At 43.7% G+C, this 15,585-nt stretch overlaps 1 protein-coding gene across 1 annotated transcript in view; it reads left to right on the top strand.

Moving 5' to 3' along the window:
* Positions 1 to 274: 274 nt before the first annotated feature.
* The window catches only part of ndrg3a (ndrg family member 3a), a 44,141-nt gene continuing 28,830 nt past the window's right edge, over positions 275 to 15,585 (top strand). The window contains exon 1 of the mRNA XM_084173580.1: positions 275 to 525. The gene's annotated coding sequence lies outside the window, so the exon portion shown is untranslated. The remainder of the gene's footprint in view (positions 526 to 15,585) is intronic.

The raw sequence follows: 15,585 nt of genomic DNA, 5'->3' as shown, positions 1-15,585 counted from the left end.
ATTTATACAGCTGGTCTGGAAATACAACTTGAAAACATGTCGGAAATTTAGATCAAAAAGTTTTATGTAACATGTTGCAGCAGCAGCACAGCCTGTTTGTATGCTTTTACAATCAGTTGAGGATTGAAAATAGAAACTCCATGTGAATTCTAAGCGCATAATCTCCGAGAAATGGGTCAACAACACAGTGATGGGAATGATGGGCCCCCATCTAAGAAAAAAAAAAAGTGAACTGTACACGTTATTTAGACATCATCTTCTCAGTTAACCTCTTGGGGGCGTTCGAATATATTTGTACTGCCTCCTCTCGTATTGGCTGCTTCGTTCGCTTCTCGTGTCCTCCCTAATGTCTAGGACGCAATGTGTAGTTCCGCCTTGAAAGAGTGACATCGAAATAGTAATACTAGTTGGAATAGGAAAGGAATTAGGCAAAGAGAAGGTGCAGTTTAAACACTGGTATTTAACCCTAAAATCTATCCCGGAGGATTTGACGCGGATCGAACGGATACGTCTTCAACCCAAGCGGTAAGTGTTGATCGAGACAGCATTTTCTAATAGGCTGCTGTGCCAAATGCAGATGTGGCCATTGGTGTCGATAATCCACCAGCTCGCGGTGTAATCTTGATATGATATTCTATATCCATTTTCCAACCAGTTCTAATGTAGGCCTAGGTAATTTCTATGAGTAGCCTAAATTAAACATCACAGTTGTATCATTCCGCGATTCTGCGGACTTTACATTGAAACAATTAAATGAAACAATGAAAACGGGTGTTTTGATACTAAAGTGTCATGGTGCATGCAGGACATGAAATGCATTGCAACTTTGTAACTGAACTACTATTCACTTTAATGTTTCCTCTAACACGATTCGCTGCTGCGACAGTAGCCCATTTGTAGGATACAATTTCCTGTTGAATGAGTAACTTATTTTTCATGAGTCACAGGTGTATTACTTCATACTGTATGTCAATAGCCCATGTCTATAATGTCTCAACATCGAACGATTAGGAAGGTTACTGTATGTTGCTGAATATTTCTGTCACTGTGTCACCATCCTCGAGATAGAGATCTACAACAGGGTGCCTGTTCGACCCTCATGTCTGGAACCTTTCATTATAACATCAACGTTACAAATCATGCATAGCGTACTGAATAATATGGTTGCTTGCTTCGTACTCAATAAATGAATGTATGTTAGTGCTGAATTAAACAGACATGACTTGGCAAGTCCATGCTGTAGTTGGCAACCAATGGCGTGGAGATATTACATATCATTCTTCTTGCACTACATGACAATGTCAGCAGTCACCTGGTGAAGGTCACTCAGGTGTAGCTGTGTAGGTCATTGGATTCAGGTGTGACCTCAGCGCAGGTGTTTGAATTCAGTTTTTGGAAGGGAGTCCTCCCTTCTTGAATGACCTCAACAATGCCATATAATCACCAAAGCGGGGGTAGAGTTTACACAACAAACAGTGACATAGTTTCCAGTTGTTGTCATTCACAACAGTGCTCCCATTCAAAGACCACTACAGGCTTTTTGTGAGTTTATTATGGTTTTACGAGGATTTAGTATGTGACTGAAAGATTCGCCAAAATTATACTTTGGACAGTGTTGTTATCATAATAGCCTAAGCCTTCTATTCTATTGGGAGAGAGCTGCAGTCCACCATGGTTAATTATCACTTTAAAAAGTAATGCTTAACTGGTGGGAGTGTCTAAAAGTTGTGGATTAGCCATTGTCCATGCTGAGAAGTTGTTTAGAAGGAGGCCAGTGGTGGGCATTTCTCCTCTGTGGAGTGAGCCCTACACCTGGTGGGATCCTACTTATACTATACCTGAGACCGTGTTGTACAGGCACAGGTAAACACCACACACACACACATACACACACACAAATGAGATTCCTGACTGTACCCCATTCCCATAAGTGAGGAGTCTGGTGATGGAGAGATGTGAGACTTTTAACAGAGTTAGAAAGATGAATGTCAGGGAATAGTGGCCACAGGGGCAATGAGAGATTTAATGAAGCTGTGCTGCCAGTCAGCCAGTCTGTTAGGTTTACTCTATTACCTCAGCTTCCCTGTCTGTCTGTCATGGCTGGAGGGCAAAACAAAGCCCTGTAAACCATGGCAATGAGAGGAGTCATGCGTCTTCAACGTCTTGACACCTCCAGGAACACCTCCATGTCTTACTCTCAGGCTGTTGAAAGTTCTCATAGTGAGTTTTCTAGTAGTGAAGTCTCCTAGCCTAGAGTATCAGACAACTTCACTGTTTGTAGTTATTTTCTAACTCACTGGTCAGTATAGTTATGTGCTACTGTATCTCTATACCCTTATCCAAATTTGTTGTGTTTGTATGACACAGGCACAGATTCACCTATTTGCCCTCAAGCGAAGCAGTGATGTATCTTCAGTTTCTCTAGTTGAACTGTGTGGATATAATTCACGCTTTGGAAGTCCCAGCAGTCCTTAGCAGTACCTGCTTTGCACAGCAGGTTATCTGCTAAGTGGACCTATCAGAGGAAAGAGCTGATGCACAGGTTCCTGTCCTGTGGCAGTGCCTATATGTCTCCTTTTCACAACCTGGGTCTATACTTATATGGTCAGTCTTATTACATTGTAATAACACTAATAGACTAGTTAGGCCTACACTGTACTATGTACTATCGCCTAACACACAATACCGAGGTGATTGGTGTGTCTAGTCAAATAAAATAAAATAAAATTGTGTTTAAAATCAAATCAAATTTTATTGGCCACATGCGCCGAATACAACAGGTGTAGACATTACAGTGAAATGCTTACTTACAGCCCTTAACCAACAATGCATTTATTTTTTAATTTAAAAAAGTAAAATAAAACAACAACAAAAAAGTGTTGAGAAAAAAAGAGCAGAAGTAAAATAAAATAATAGTAGGGAGGCTATATATACAGGGGGGTACCGGTGCAGAATACAACAGGTATAGATAGACCTTACAGTGAAATGCTTACTTACAAACCCTTAACCAACAATGCAGTTTTAAGAAAAATAAGTGTTAAGAATGTATTTACTAAAATAAACTGATGTCAAAAAAATTAAATAATAATAATAATAATTAAAGAGCAACAATAAAAGAACAGTAGCGAGGCTATATACAGGGGGTACCGGTACAGAGTCAATGTGCGGGGGCACACGTTAGTCGAGGTAATTGAGGTAATATGTACATGTAGGTAGATGTAAAGTGACTATGCATAGATAATAAACAGAGAGTAGCAGCAGCGTAAAAGAGGGGGTGGGGGACAATGCAAATAGTCTGGGTAGCCATTAGCTGTTCAGGAGTCTTATGGCTTGGGGGTAGAAGCTGTTAAGAAGCATTTTGGACCTAGACTTGGCGCTCTGGTACCACTTGCCGTGTGTCTATGACTAGGGTGGCTGGAGTTTTTGGCAATTTTTAGGGCCTTCCTCTGACACCGCCTGGTATAGAGGTCCTGGATGGCAGGAAGCTTGGCCCCAGTGATGTACTGGGCCGTACACACTACCCTCTGTAGTGCCTTGCGGTCGGAGGCCGAGCAGTTGCCGTACCAGGCGGTGATGTAACCAGTCAGGATGCTCTCGATGGTGCAGCTGTAGAACCTTTTGAGGATCTGAGGACCCATGCCTGTGCTGGACATAGTAAACCTCTCTAAGCCCCTGTACAGTCTCATCATGGTCATATGAAGCTCCTGTGGTATCCTTTCCTCACATTTGTCAGTAATGCCAATCTCTTGGATCAGACCTCTGGAGCTGTCTCTCTGTTCTTTATCAGCGTCAGCAGCAGCAGGTGGTGAGGGAGGGAGGTAGAGAAAGAGAGAGAGAGAGAGAGAGAGAGAGAGAGAGAGAGAGAGAGAGCACAGGTGGCTGGCTTGTTGATCCAGGAAGATGGACTGATTCCAAGCTGGACCTCTGGATGCCCTGCGCTGTCCTTCACTGCCGCCTGGGATTCATATTCACACTCACATGCACACCTCTGCTGCAGTAAAAGGAGATACCTGGCTCTGGAGACAGAAATGTAGTCTAGTAACATGACCACAGAGAATTTCTCAGTCGACATCCGGGTATCTCTACACAGTTAGATATTCTCAACAAGGTTTAAGGTGCTGTGAGAGTGTCCAGTGACTGAACTTAAAAACGGATCATTTCAAGTTTTAATGTCACATGCACAAGTACAGTGAAATGCCTTTCTTGCAAACTCAAAGACCTATGGACTGGACAGTAATTGATGGATGTTTACTACTCATTCTTTGTCCTCTGTTAATGGAAAGACTGCAGTTCTGCTGTGTTTACCTTTGGTTATAGATTTCTCATGTTTCTTGAGTTCTGTAGCTAAAGCACTTCTTGTGAGGGCTTTGCTGGTCTGTGCTCCATTCCACAAAGCATTTCATAGACAGATCAATGCTTGTGGTCAGGCTCCTCCCATACATAAGTAAGCACCACAGGAGGTTGGTGGCACCTTAATTGGGGAGGACGGGCTCGTGGTAATGGCTGGAGCGGAATTAGTGGAATGGTATCAAATACATGCCATTTCATTAGCTCCATTCCAGCCATTATTATAATCTGTCCTCCCCTCAGCAGCCTCCTGTGGTAAACACTACACACTCAGCCTTCAGAGGAGGAAGTCAAATGATGGAAGGTCTCAGATAGGGTAAAGAGTATAAGGATTTGATCCTTGGCCCAGAAAATGAAATACCCTACCAGTTGTAATTGCAGCAAAGCAAATTGACGATATGACACCCCAGTGAATTGAATCCCTCCAAGGGCTGTGTTTCTGTGAGTGCAGTTAAACGAAGAGGGAGAGGAACACGACAAACAAGCATCAAACACTCATTTACAGAGTGAATAGCACTCAGGGAGATTGGGCCTGTGCTTAAGCGTGTGGCTCCCTGGTGAGTCGTGACCCTGCTGTGTGTGGAGTGTATATAGGCCACTACAGGTTAAATCTGTGTGTTAAGTTTATGAAGGCTACGCTACAGGATAGATCTGTATGGTCTGCTGTCTGTGGAGTGTAGATAGGCCACAGGATAGATCTGTATGGTCTGCTGTCTGTGGAGTGTAGGTAGGCCACAGGATAGATCTGTGTTTGTAGTGTACAGGATAGATCTGTGTGTGTAGTGTACATGATAGATCTGTGTGTGTAGTGTACAGGATAGATCTGTGTGTGTAGTGTACATGATAGATCTGTGTGTGTAGTGTACAGGATATATCTGTGTGTGTAGTGTACAGGATAGATCTGTGTGTGTAGTGTATAGGATAGATCTGTGTGTGTAGTGTACAGGATAGATCTGTGTGTGTAGTGTACAGGATATATCTGTGTGTGTAGTGTACAGGATAGATCTGTGTGTGTAGTGTACAGGATAGATCTGTGTGTGTAGTGTACATGATAGATCTGTGTGTGTAGTGTACAGGATAGATATGTGTGTGTAGTGTACATGATAGATCTGTGTGTGTAGTGTACAGGATATATCTGTGTGTGTAGTGTACAGGATAGATCTGTGTGTGTAGTGTATAGGATAGATCTGTGTGTGTAGTGTACAGGATATATCTGTGTGTGTAGTGTACAGGATATATCTGTGTGTGTAGTGTACAGGATAGATCTGTGTGTGTAGTGTACAGGATAGATCTGTGTGTGTAGTGTACAGGATATATCTGTGTGTGTAGTGTACAGGATAGATCTGTGTTTGGAGTGTACAGGATATATATTTGTGTGTAGTGTACAGGGTAGATCTGTGTGTGTAGTGTACAGGATTGATCTGTGTTTGGAGTGTACAGGATAGATATTTGTGTGTAGTGTACAGGATATATATTTGTGTGTAGTGTACAGGGTAGATCTGTGTGTGTAGTGTACACGATATACAGTGGGGAAAAAAAGTATTTAGTCAGCCACCAATTGTGCAAGTTCTCCCAATTAAAATGATGAGAGAGGCCTGTAATTTTCATCATAGGTACACGTCAACTATGACAGACAAAATGAGATTTTTTTTCTCCAGAAAATCACATTGTATGATTTTTTATGAATTTATTTGCAAATTATGGTGGAAAATAAGTATTTGGTCAATAACAAAAGTTTCTCAATACTTTGTTATATACCCTTTGTTGGCAATGACACAGGTCAAACGTTTTCTGTAAGTCTTCACAAGGTTTTCACACACTGTTGCTGGTATTTTGGCCCATTCCTCCATGCAGATCTCCTCTAGAGCAGTGATGTTTTGGGGCTGTCGCTGGGCAACACGGACTTTCAACTCCCTCCAAAGATTTTCTATGGGGTTGAGATCTGGAGACTGGCTAGGCCACTCCAGGACCTTGAAATGCTTCTTACGAAGCCACTCCTTCGTTGCCCGGGCGGTGTGTTTGGGATCATTGTAATGCTGAAAGACCCAGCCACGTTTCATCTTCAATGCCCTTGCTGATGGAAGGAGGTTTTCACTCAAAATCTCACGATACATGGCCCCATTCATTCTTTCCTTTACACGGATCAGTCGTCCTGGTCCCTTTGCAGAAAAACAGCCCCAAAGCATGATGTTTCCACCCCCATGCTTCACAGTAGGTATGGTGTTCTTTGGATGCAACTCAGCATTCTTTGTCCTCCAAACACGACGAGTTGAGTTTTTACCGAAAAGTTCTATTTTGGTTTCATCTGACCATATGACATTCTCCCAATCCTCTTCTGGATCATCCAAATGCACTCTAGCAAACTTCAGACGGGCCTGGACATGTACTGGCTTAAGCAGGGGGACACGTCTGGCACTGCAGGATTTGAGTCCCTGGCGGCGTAGTGTGTTACTGATGGTAGGCTTTGTTACTTTGGTCCCAGCTCTCTGCAGGTCATTCACTAGGTCCCCCCGTGTGGTTCTGGGATTTTTGCTCACCGTTCTTGTGATCATTTTGACCCCACGGGGTGAGATCTTGCGTGGAGCCCCAGATCGAGGGAGATTATCAGTGGTCTTGTATGTCTTCCATTTCCTAATAATTGCTCCCACAGTTGATTTCTTCAAACCAAGCTGCTTACCTATTGCAGATTCAGTCTTCCCAGCCTGGTGCAGGTCTACAATTTTGTTTCTGGTGTCCTTTGACAGCTCTTTGGTCTTGGCCATAGTGGAGTTTGGAGTGTGACTGTTTGAGGTTGTGGACAGGTGTCTTTTATACTGATAACAAGTTCAAACAGGTGCCATTAATACAGGTAAATAGTGGAGGACAGAGGAGCCTCTTAAAGAAGAAGTTACAGGTCTGTGAGAGCCAGAAATCTTGCTTGTTTGTAGGTGACCAAATACTTATTTTCCACCATAATTTGCAAATAAATTCATAAAAAATCCTACAATGTGATTTTCTGGAAAAGAAAATCTCAATTTGTCTGTCATAGTTGACGTGTACCTATGATGAAAATTACAGGCCTCTCTCATCTTTTTAAGTGGGAGAACTTGCACAATTGGTGGCTGACTAAATACTTTTTTCCCCCACTGTATATGTGTTTGGAGTGTACAGGATAGATCTGTACCGCAGAAGGCAGGAATCTGATTCAGAGCTTGTATTCTTATCTCACTGTCTTTTTTTAGTTCCTGTACTTTGTCTTTATTTATCTATACCTTAACCCTTTGAATATGTTAGCCTATCCATCTAGCCTATCTGAATGGTCAGCTTTCAGGGGGTTGCCTCCATAATACTAAGGGCGGCTTTTTACACTGTTTCGGTTGGTCTGATGAGCGGTTTTATGCATCATGCCATCACCAGCAGTGCTGCATAGAGGGGTTGACAGCCCCCTGTGGTTGTCAAGGACACAGCCAGCCTCCCTGGCGACCAGGAGACAAGAGATGGTGCCAGTGCTGTTCTGAGAGGGTCCACCTCTGTCTCTCTTTGGGAGATTGAGTTGTCCTGATCTGTCACAGTGACAGCCGGCCATGACCATGTGAGATGGCTCTATCAGGAAAAAGCCTTGCTTGGTTAGACCAACAGGCTGCTCACTACAGATCCATACAGTTCTACAGACTGACTTAGACCCAACCTACCTACCTGCCATCCACATAGAGATACTCTCATAAGCCTGTGTTAAATAAAGAATACTACCTTGAATGTTTTCTATAGTGTCTTGGTTATCTCTGAGTGTGAACCTCGCTGTTGTCACACTAACATGTACCGATGGCCTTGTGGTTCTGTCACCCATCTTTGGGCCAGTGTTATGTCCTGTAGTGTAGACACATCAGAGCCCTGGGTCCTGTAAACCTGTTATCTGGAGTAAGGCTCACCGTCACCGTGGCTCAACTATGATGTGAACCCCTGCCTCATCTGCTCTTTCTCTCTCTCTCTACCCCTCTTTTTACCTCTGTCTCTCTCTACCTTTCTCTCTCTACCCTCCCTCTGCCCTCCCTCTGCCCTGCCTCTGCCCTGCCTCTTCACTCCTATCTGCACCAGTAAGCAGTGCTAGGAATCCCCTACAGACAGTCCCCACCAGCTCCCATGCAGGGCAGCCAGCGTGCAGAGCTGAGTGGAGGCAGGTACTCTATTAGCAGCATTGAGAACAGGCCCATCAGCCTTATTTTTAGCTGGAGTAGCGCTGGTAGCGACCATGTTATAGATTGCAGTAGATTTATTGGGATTCATCCATCTATTGTCATTCCGCGCAGTAGTATGTTTTTTTTAGTTGCCCCTATGCCTTTTGTGAGGGCCGTGTTTGGTCGTATCGATGTATCGATAATGCATACAAGTTGCTATTGTCACAATGTCCATTCTCTAATTAATCCTACTTTGGAATGTCAGAGACACCTCACAAATTTTTTTAGCTGGTAGAAAACAGACTATTTTGTTTAGGTATATGTTAATCAGTGTTCTCTTTCAATCTGTGGATATAACATCATGTGGTGTGAACATACAAGTATTGCATTTTTCACCGCTAGTGTTGTCAGTGGTTCAGTGCAATCTTCATGCTCTATAATCAACCCCCCTTGATGTAACAGGGATATCATTGCTTTTTTGTCCTTAAAGAGAGAGAGAGGGAGAGTGAGAGAGAGCAATAGACACAAGCGCTTCGAAGAATCAAATCACATCACCCAAAAAGTGCATGCAGTGTATTGCTCAGATCACCACATGACTTATACATGAACACCAAAATAGACCTTGCTGAGTCGGAGAGGCTGTGGATGTAGGCTACACACTGGGAACATGGAAGACTTACTCAAACAATCGGCTCTCATAGGACCTACATGTCACGATGATGCATGAATTATGGTTAATACATATACTTCTTTGTTTGATTTAATGTTTAAAATTGAGTTTTCCTGTTTGTTAGTTAGAGTGAAAAAATGGTGCTGGTGGACGGGGGGGGTTGGGCTACACAAACAGCCCAAACTGTCATTCTGTTACCAAACGTTGCATCTGCACTGTTTTCAGGTAAATGTGTTTTTGTAAGATTTTCTGTGGAAATTGTTAAAAGTAGTACTTATGCATAACTTTGCAATCATTGGTTTGTGTTTCACACATATTTTAAAGTGTGAGCCCCACCCTCTTCAACATACAGTGCCTTCAGAAAGTATTCAGACCCCTTGACCTTTTCCACATTTTGTTACGTTACAGCCTTATTCTAAAATTGATTAAATAGTTTTTCCCCCCTCATCAATCTACACACAATACCACATAATGACAAAGCAAAAACAGGTTTTTATGAATTGTTACTAATTTATAAAAATAAAAATAAATCACATTTGCATAAGTATTCAGACCCTTTACTCAGTACTTTGTTGAAGCCCCTTTGGCAGCAATTACAGCATAGAGTCTTCTTGGGTATAACGCTACAAGCTTGGCACACCTGTATTTGGGGAGTTTCTCGCATTTTTCTCTGCAGATCCTCTCAAGCTATGTCAGGTTGGATGGGGAGCATTGCTGCACAGCTATTTTCAGGTCTCTCCAGACATGTTCGATCGGGTTCAGGTCCGGGCTCTGGCTGGGCCACTCAAGGACATTCAAAGACTTGTCCCGAAGCCACTCCTGCGTTGTCTTGGCTGTGTGCTTAGGGTCGTTGTCCTGTTGGAAGGTGAACCTTCTCCCCAGTCTGAGGTCCTGAGCGCTCTGGAGAAGGTTTTCATCAAGGATCTCTCTGTACTTTGCTCTGTTCATCTTTTCCTCGATCCTGACTAGTCTCCCAGTCCCTGCCGCTCAAAAACATCCCCACAGCATGATGCTGCCACCACCATGCTTCACCGTAGGGATGAGGCCATGTTTCCTCCAGACGTGACGCTTGGCATTCAGGCCAAAGAGTTCAATCTTGGTTTCATCAGACCAGAGAATCTTGTTTCTCATGGTCTGAGATTCTTAGGTGCCTTTTGGCAAACTCCAAGGGGGCTGTCATGTGCCTTTTACTGAGGTGTGGCTTCCGTCTGGCCACTACTATAAAGGCCTAATTGGTGGAGTGCTGCAGAGATGGTTGTCCTTCTACAAGATTCTCCCATCTCCACAGAGGAACTCTAGAGCTCTGTCAGAGTGACCATCGAGTTCTGGGGTCACCTCCCTGACCAAGGCCCTTCTCCCCCGATTGCTCAGTTTGGCCGGGCGGCCAGCTCTAGGAAGAGTCTTGGTGGTTCCAAACTTCTTCCATTTAAGAATGATGGAGGCCATTGTGTTCTTGGGGACCTTCAATGCTGCAGAAATATTTTGGTACCCTTCCCCAGATCTGTGGCTCCACACAATCCTGTCACGGAGCTCTACGGACAATTCCTTCAACCTCATGGCTTGGTTTTTGCTCTGACATGCACTGTCAACTGTGGGACTTTATATATCATGTCCAATTAATTGAATTTACCACAGGTGGACTCCAATCAAGTTGTAGAAACATCTCAAGGATGATCAATGGAAACAGGAGGCACCTGAGTCTCATAGCAAAGGGTCTGAATACTTATGTAAATAAGATATTTCTGTTTTTTATTTTTAATACGTTTGCAACAATGTCAAAAAACATGTTTTCCCTTTGTCATTATGGGGTACTGTGGGTAGATTGATGAGGAATACAAATGTATTATCCATTTTAGATTAAGGCTGTAACATAACAAAATGTGGAAAAAGTCAAGGGGTCTGAATACTTTCCGAATGCACTGTATGTACAGACTCGGTGAGCATAGCCTTGCTATTGAGAAAGGCCGCCGTAGGTAGACCTGGCTCTCAAGAGAAGATAGGCTATGTGCACACTGCCCACAAAATGAGGTGGAAACTGAGCTGCACTTCCTAACCTCCTGCCAAATGTACAGTATGACCAAATTAGAGACACATATTTCCCTCAGATTACACAGACCCACAAAGAATTTCAAAACAAATCCAATTTTGATAAACTCCCATGTCTATTGGGTGAAATACCACAGTGTGCCATCACAGCAGTAATATTTGTGACCAGTTGCCACAAGAAAAGGGCAACTAGTGAAGAAGAAACACCATTGTAAATACAAACCATATTTATGTTTATCTATTTTCCCTTTTGTACTTTAACTATTTGCACATCGTTATAACACTGTACATAGCCATGTCTCTATTCCTCTGAAATCTTTGAGAGTGTAATGTTTACTGTTCATTTTGATTGTTTATTTCACTTTTGTTTATTATCTATTTCACTTGTGTTGGCAATGTAAACATATGTTTCCCCTGCCAATAAAGCCCTTTGAATTGAATTGAATTGAGAGGCAGAGAGATAAGAGACGGATACTGAGATTGAGTAAGAAGGAGGAGACTCCACAAGGTCACGTCCCTCCGCCCCTTTACGACCTCCCTATCAAAGCCCTAGTCTAGTACCAGATAGGGAGAGAGAGAGAGAGAGAGAGAGAGAGGGGGGAGGGTGGAGGGGTGGCTCTTAACATTAATCAACCGTCTGTGTAGAACCAGGGAATTATTGCCAGTCTTTTGAGTTATGCTTATAGGAGGGTTAGGAAATTAAAATCTGTGTGTGAGAGTGTGGTTGTGTTTTCCAATATCATTATGAGTTAATTATATTAATGGATTATGTATTTGGATTAATGGATTATGTATTTGGCTGGTTAATCCTTCAAAGATCCAGAGAATTCCACTTTAAATGGTCACCTCAATAATTCACTGCAGTCACCTGAATTAACACATGGTTATGCTACTGCACACACTGCTTGTGAATAAGAATTGTGAATTATAAATGGGTGAATGATGTGTGTGTTGATTCTAGATTGAATACTTTGGCTAAGGTGTGTGTGTGTGTGAGTGCTCTTCAGTTAAAGCGTATGTTTTCTTAACCGACCCTGTGGATGGGAGGTTGCATGTGCACTATAACAGAGGAGAGATTTTGTTGTCTGCTTGGATCAGTAGGCCTCAGTGCAGTAACAAGAGAGATTTGGGCCCCAGGAGAACAGACTGTTCTGGGAAAGGAGGAGTGTAATTAAGGCTGGAGCACTAGGAGCTCGCTTCCTCTCAGGCCTGGGTGTGCTCCTATATCACAGGAAGCTCCCGGGGTGATGGTAGGGAGGGAAGGAGAGAGGGAGAGAGAGAATCTTTTCCCAGTTCTGATGCTCTGTCTGACCGACTAGTCTCTCCCCCTCCAGTCAGAACAGAGCAGAGGGATTGGATCAGAACATAAGACTAACACTATAGTCGTGTTGTTAATCCCCTGATAGGAAGGGAAAGGGAAACGTGAAATTTAGATTTTCCCTCTAATTCTCTTACCAAACGAATGGCCTGGGTTAGAGTGTTAGGAATAATCTGGAACTGAGCCCGTCACAGTCACAGAATTATACTCTGGGGCGGATTATACACAGACTAAGCACTGTAAACAGTGTGTCAGAGGGAGTGGGGGCAGCGATGCGGAGCAGCCAGGGCAGACGTTTCTATTCAGATGTTCCTGGTTTGAACACAGGCCAGTTAGTTGTTCCTTTCAGATGGTGGCCATGCCAGCACGATTGAGTCACATAAAGGAAAGCAGGCATGGGATCTGTCCTCAATGGTTGGCTGGGAGGGAGGCGGGAGCGTCCCAGGAATTTGTCTTGCCCTGTTTCTCTCGTGTTATTTTTATGCTTGACTACTTACCCCAAAACATCTCCCCCACACACAGAGGATCCTCTGTTCTTTAATTGGGACTGTGTCATCAAAGTTATTTGATCCAAAGTGAAAGGGGACAGCCACACGACACAGACAGTCCCTTTATTTCAGCTTGTTGTCAGGGCCCTGCTCTCACAGCAGATCCATCAGCCCGTCATAGGTGACGTTAAGGTAAGTGAAATCAGTGTCACCATGACAACATACAGGTAGGTTAACTCAAGGCACCATGGTGGCATTTGGTAGGTCAAGTCAGGGTCACCATGGCGACGTCTATAGGTTACCTTAGACCTAGGGTTTCCACGGCGACATCTAGGTAGGTAGAAATAAGGTCACCATGGCAACATTTGCCATTTAAGGAGGGCTACCTCAGGGTCAGCATCACGACTCTCAGGCGACTGTAATCCATAATAGGAGCCCCTCCCAGTGTGCACTGCTCTCCAATGTGAGATGGAGATAGATAGATGGATGGAGAGAGGGATGAGGCAGGGGGAGGAGTGTGAATGTGTCCTCTCAATCGATCGTTCAGCACCGGCTGCTGACAAGGCAGCTACAGCACTCCCTTGTGTGTGTGTGTGTGTGTGTGTGTGTGTGTGTGTGTGTGTGTGTGTGTGTGTGTGTGTGTGTGTGTGTGTGTGTGTGTGTGTGTGTGTGTGTGTGTGTGTGTGTGTGTGTGTGTGTGTGTGTGTGTGTGTGTGTGTGCATGTGTGTGTGTCTCAGCACTAGGCTAAAGCTAATAACACCTCTCTCATACTATGACCTCCAGCCAGCTCACGTCAGAGGGCAGGGCATCGTTGGTGGGTTGTCCGTTAGACCAGTGTAGTTTCACATAGGATGGAAGACTGGGAAAATAAGAATACACAGTCAGACATTTAAAAATAGGACTATTTTGTCTGTTTAATTCTGTGGTGAAGACTGAGCTTTCTTCACTTTTGTGACTCGTGGTTTACCTCAGACATGATCTTCAGTGATGTTTTTCCTAGTGCTCGGTCCTCAGTCACTGTGGTGCAGTGTGGCGTGATTTTTAACACTGATAAGAGGAGGCACTGCAGGAGCAACCTGCTGAGCGCTAAATTGACCAGAGGACCTGTGTGTGTGCTTGTGCATGTGTGTGTATAAGTGTGTGTATTGGTCTTTGTAAACAAGACAGTTAAGAGACGTACTGTATTCAGAATATCCATAATCCACCACCAGTCAGACTTTCCAGACAGTTAGGTCACAGGTATGTACCTCATTGTACTGTGTCAGCTGTTTCCAGTATTTTCCCTTCCCCATACTCTATATTCATCCACGCACATAGCGTGTTCTGAGCATCGTCTGATGTCAGAGGCATTTAACCAAATGTGACTCCTCTAGGCCAGGGTTCCCCCCCCCCCCCTCCTTGGTGCACGTTTTGTTTTTTGCCCTAACACTACACAGCTGATTCAAATAACCAACTCATCATTAAGCTTTGATTATTTAAAACAGCTTTGTAGTGCTAGGGCAAAAAAACAAAATGTGCACCCAGGGGGGGACGGGGGCCAGGACCGAGTTTGGGAATCCCTGGCCTAGGCTAACTCATTGAACTCTCATTGTCTGAATAATGTGTATCTGAATGACTGTATTTGAATTGTCCTACATGGCACTGTGTGGCCTCAGGGAAGAAGTTATCATTGGTAAAACTTCTCTCTCCAGACCTGCACTGCCCCAATCTGTACGTCCCATTACAGCCTCTCTATGTTCCCTTTGTCTCTTTGTCTCTCATTTGTCCCAAGGGTTTGTCCTATCTTAGAATAAACATCACTGGCTTTGTCTCTATGGCAACCACAGCACACACCGTACAGTGGAATGTGAGTCTGTTGGAGACTAAGGTATCTAGACAGGACCTGGTGTTCTTATAGTTGGAACAGGGTCGGGCCATAGGAAATGTACAGTATAATCATACACTACAATACAATATAGTACAATAAAATACAATAAAGTACAGTACAGTACAATACAGTACAAAACAGTACAATACAATACAGTACAATACAATACAACTTCCTATTGTAAGATAGCTTTTAGGAACTGTCTGTCTGTCATTTGGGTATAAGCCTACCCTGACCCTTCCCTCTGGTGGCTGTGTTAGCCGATTAGCAGGCCACGATTGCAGTTGGCCTTTGCTACCTGCCCACTTTCTGTGTCAGCCCGAGGAAGTGTTGGATTGATACGGCCAATACGCTGAATCTGCTCAAGCATGCAGAATATTTGTTTTTCTTTTTTCTCGCTCCTTGTCTAAATATTATTTAGTTCCTTTGAACCGGATTTGTCAGCAGGATTGCTGGGCATGTTTTCATCATACTAACTACTTCTGATGATTGATGTGCAGGCATAGGCTAGGGTTTTGATGGAATGTCCAGTCTGTTCCAGGAAGGTAGTGATGTTTTGCCACAGGGCTATATTATATTTCAGACGGAGGCTATGCACATGGGTGAGCCACCATAGCAGGTCTGAGAACACCCTAATGGTTCCTGCTGACTCAAACTGGGATGAAGTCATCTGTGGAGTGGAGATGTTCTGGTT

Source organism: Coregonus lavaretus (assembly GCF_964263955.1).
Source record: "Coregonus lavaretus genome assembly, chromosome: 12".
NCBI lineage: Eukaryota > Metazoa > Chordata > Actinopteri > Salmoniformes > Salmonidae > Coregonus > Coregonus lavaretus.
The sequence above is the reverse complement of the archived record's forward strand: the minus strand, read 5'-3'. Positions and strand labels throughout refer to the sequence as shown.